This window comes from Belonocnema kinseyi, chromosome 9 (genome assembly GCF_010883055.1).
Source record: "Belonocnema kinseyi isolate 2016_QV_RU_SX_M_011 chromosome 9, B_treatae_v1, whole genome shotgun sequence".
NCBI classification, from domain to species: Eukaryota; Metazoa; Arthropoda; class Insecta; order Hymenoptera; family Cynipidae; genus Belonocnema; species Belonocnema kinseyi.
In genome coordinates, this window is record NC_046665.1 from 110,737,857 (window position 1) to 110,743,008 (window position 5,152).

The following is a 5,152-nucleotide window of genomic DNA, read 5'->3' on the forward strand; positions in this document are numbered from 1 at the left end:
TTAGAGCGTTTCCAAGACGAAAATTGTGCACAAGGAAATCACAGAATTAATGGAATTCAATGAATTCACGGAATTCTTCGGATTCAAGGAATTTGCGGAATTCATGGAATTCATGAAATTCAATAGCATAATTCATGGAATTCAACGAATTTATGGAAATCACTAAATTGATGGAAATCAAGCCATTCAAAGAATTCAAGAAATTCGTCGATTTCAAGAAATTCGTTGAAACGACGGAATTCATGAATTTCATAGAATTCATGAAAACCACGGAATTTATAGAATGAATGGTATTCACGGAAATGATGTAATTCACAAAATTCATGGAATTTAAGAATTCAGGGAATTGGCTATAATCACGTAATTTATTGAATTCCAGGAATTGGAGGAATTCGCAACATTAATGGAAATGAAGGAATTGACGAAATTCATGGAATTAGCAGAATTCAAGGGATTCACGAAATTCAATTAATTCACGGTATTTGTGGAATTCAAGGAATTCCATTAATTCTATATATTCCGTGAACTCCGTATTTCATTGAATTTCATTAACTCACTGAATTTGATGATTTCCTTGATTTTCGTGGATTCTATCAATTCCATGATTTCCTTGAATTTCATGAATTAGTTGAATTCCGTGACTCGCTTGAATTCCATGAATTACAAGAATTCCATTAATTCTATGAATTCCGTGCATTTCATCATTTTTGTGAATTCCATTAATTCCGTGCATTTCGTCAATTCCGTGAATTTCATTAATTCCTTCAAATCCGAGAATTCCTTGATTTCAGTGAATTTTTTTAAATTCCGTGAGTGCCTTGAATTTCTAAATTCTGTGAATTCTGCGAATTCGATGAATTACGTGAATTCCGCCAATTACGTGCATTCCGTAAATTCCATAAATTACTTAAATTCGTTGAATTTCGTAAATTCAATGAATAACGTGAATTCCTCAAATTGCGTGAATTCTATACATTCCGTGTATTCGATAAATTCCTTGAATTCATTGAATTTCGCAAATTCCACAAATTCTATTAATTCTATGAGTTTCCTGAATTCTGTGAATTCCATTAATGCCGTGAATTTAGTAAATTGCGTGAATTCGGCGAATTTAATAAATTCAGTGAATTCCTAAATTCCGTGAATTTTATACAGTTCATGAATTTTATAATTCCATGATTTCGGTGAATTCCGTAAATTGGTTGAATTCCATGATTTCGGTGAATTCCGTAAATTCGTTGAATTCCATGATTTCGGTGAATTCCGTAAATTCGTTGAATTCCATGAATTCTGTGAATTTCCTGAATACTATGAATTCCGTAAAATCTTTGAATGCCCTAAATTCCACAAATTCCGTTAATTTTTTGAATCTCCTGAAGTCTTTGTATTCCGTGCATTTCGTTGATTTCTCGAATTTCGTGAATTCCATGAGTTCCATGAATTTCACTAATTCCATGAAATCCGTGAATTTGGGTCGTTATATGAATTCCGCGAATTCTGTGAATTCAAAAAATCCTTGAATTCCATAAATACGCGCGTCGTATACAATATATTAACAAAAATTTTTACTCCGTCAGAAAACTTCTTTTTTTCGTCTGGAAGAAGTTTTCTAAGAAATAATTGACATTTTTTCTTTAATTTTTCGCTTCAACGAGTGTCGAGATATCCAGCCGCAAGTATGATAAGAAGTTTTGCGGGCTACTGGACCTGAATTATAAAATTCCAATACAGGTAAGGTAGCATACCAATGCCAGAATTTGGAAACTACAACATTATATATTGTAGCGTTATCTTACGTTCCGGAAATAAGCTTCCAATCTATAAAAAAATGTCAAAAAATGTATTGATACTTTTGCAAATTATAAATGTTCACTGCATAAAATTATTCATATTGATACACTTTTACTCATCTAACTTCAACAACATGTATTTAATTATTTTTAGTAATAAAAATAATTATTTATTTGTACATTTTTAATTGGCTTTTCTTGCTTCTATTATAGTGTTTCATTTATTAAATAATTTATTATTAACCCTACATTTATTAATAAACGTCCTTTTTATTATGACTATTATTTGTTCTTTCTTGACTCTTTATTGTATTTTATTGTATTGTATCCCGTGTAGGAATCCAATCAGGGATCCGGCAGCGTCCCAGCCGGATAACCCCGTTTTAAGCCGGGCGCTGGTCGGGGAATCCGGCTAGGATCCGGCTAAAAACGTGACGGTAAACTGGCCGGGATCCAGTCGGGTAATCCGGCCAAAAAGAGGTTAAGAAATGTTGCTTCAGGCGAGAAATTGGTAACTTGTTTTGTCTTTTAAAGCTTATCGTAGAGATTACGGTGAACTTTTTTAAGTCAAATCAAGTGAACCAATTCTGGCTAGAAAATTGAAGTAGAATTTTATTCCCTGATGATAGAATCTCATAGCAATTTGGAAGCTACGTGGTGATTTAAGGTTAGGAAGGAAGAAAATAAAAACTGTTTACACAAGACTATATTTTAATTTAAAATAATAAATATTCGTGCACTAAGTGGGGGATTCAAACTAATTACTGAAGTAAGGTTGATTTTAACTACGAGTCTCGATTTTATTTGCGAACTTCGAAGACGCAACGCGACGTGAGTGCAAGGAGTATTCTCGTTCCAGGGGCGAAACTGAAAATTACTGAGTGTTTATGCAGACGACAGACATAGGAGGTGCTATATATGGCGGTAAATTTGAAATTGTACAGGCTAAACATTGCATGAATATAGAGAAGTTTATAAAAATTGTATGATTTTTGTTCTTGCACATAACAGAATCGATAATAGTTTAATTTAAAATGTTAAATTATTCGAAAAAATTTAATGTTTTTTTTTAAAAGAATTTATAAAAGCTCATTTTTGTTTCACTGATCTAATAAATCTTTAAATTTTAATTTTCAACTAATAATTCATCTAGCATCCATAATTACGTCTTTGATAATATCACGACTCTTAATTGAGAAAAATGTAGCCCGACCGGCTCCCGCCCGGTTCCTGTCCATGAAATCCAGCCAGGGGTAGCCCGGCCGGGATCCGACCAGAAACCTTGTTGTATTAGGGCCAACCGGGGAAATTTCTACACGGGATTGTATTATTTTATTGTCTTTTCATAGTAACCTTGACTTTCGATGGAAACTTAGAGAATAAGCTGGGGATGTGGTCTCTAACTTATGAAACTGCATTCTTGAAAATTACCTGAAACTTACCTGAGGTTTCCCAACATGTGCCGAGATTCAAATGAGAGATGAACAACATAAAGAAACATTTTATAAAAATATAAGTCCTCTTTTTGATGCACGTATCGAACTAAAACTAAAAATCAATACTCAAAATAAAAAATTGGACGCTTTGGAAATAATTTACAAAACTGAAAAATTTACAATTCAATATTTTATTTACCACGAAGCACATCACAAAAAAGGCTAATAATAATTGCACCTTCAGATCGTCGTGTTTTTATGGTACTTTTTTTTTAATAACACGATGCAATTGTTGAGGCCGTTGAATTCAATAAATATTAGATAATTGCGCATGTCTACTAAAATCTACTGAGTATTTTTTTAAATCTATAATATCGAATCTCTGTGCTTAACATTAATGATAATCGACAAGTCACCAAAAATCATTTTATATTTTCGTTGCGATCGCGTTGAAATTGGTGTAAATTCATTTGTACTCTTAAAAAATAATATCTATCTGTTACCAAATTTTGTAATAAATAAAAATAATAGAAAATTCAATATAAAAAAAAGTAAAAATATGATAAATAATTAAAAAATTAACTATCTAAACTAGAGATCGTGGAATGTTTTTTTTTTTCAAAATAATATCAACTATTCCATTACAAGGAAAATACTATAACCCAAATGTCTATAAAAAATACAAATACAGTCTATAGTTTGACTAATATTTGAAATACAAATTGCACTCGTTTCCCCTAACACATTACAAACTATTGGTGTTTTGTGATAAATAATTAATTGCACGCCAAAAGCCACTATTACTGATAACAAATTAACTAATGACCTATGTAGTTAATTTTTCTTCTAATTAAGCGTCAGACAAGATGACAAGTGTCTCAGTGACGAAAATTCTGCTGCTAGTTATTTAAAAATAATTTTAAAGATAAATTAATACACAGGGTGTCTACTCAAATCCTGGAAAAACATTGCCTGACAATTCTAGATTTTTTTCAGATAACTCATATTTTTCCAGATTTTTGAAGGCAATCAACTCGTATGCAGTTTTGCGAGATTATTATAAATAATGTTTTATTTTTTCAGTTCCTAGGGATTCAATTAATGTGTTCAATTTAGAAAGCTTTGCAAAATTATATTAAGAAATAATCACAAATATATTAGCACTACCTAAGAAAATATTAATTTTCAACAAAATATTTGAATTTTGAAGTAAAAAGGATCAATTTTCAACCAAAATTTTAATTGTTAAATTTTCAGTTAAAACAAATTAATTTTCCGCAAAAAACAAGGTTTCATCCAAAGTGATGAATTTTCAACTGAAATTATGTATCTTCAACTGGAATAGAAGAATTTTAAAGCAAAAAGATGAATTTTCAACTAAAAAAGATAAATTATCAACCAAAATTTGAATTTTCAATAAAAAAAATTTCAACAAAAAAAAGTGATTTAAAAAAAAATATTTACACTTTCAAAATGATGAATTTTTAACAAGAATAATTTAATTTTCAACTTTTAACAAAAAAGTTTAACATTTAACAAAGTAGTTTTATTTTCAGCAAAAAAGATGAATGAACAATTAAATTATAAATACTTAAATTTTCAACCAAGAAGATGAATATTTTCATACAAAAAAATTAATTTACAAACAAAAAGATTAATTTTCTAGCAAAAAAAAAAACGATTTTATTAAAAAAAAAAAGTGAATTTTCAACTAAAGAATATCATTTTTCAACCAAATAGTTGCATTTTGAACTAAAAACGACCACTCTTCAACCGAAAATGCAATAGTTAAATTTTCAAATTAAAAAATTGAAATTTTTTAATCAAAAAAAATTATTTTACAACTGGAATAGATGAATTTTAAGCCGAAAGGATGAATTTTCATCTAAAAACGATCAATTTTCAACCAAAAATAGAATAGTAAAA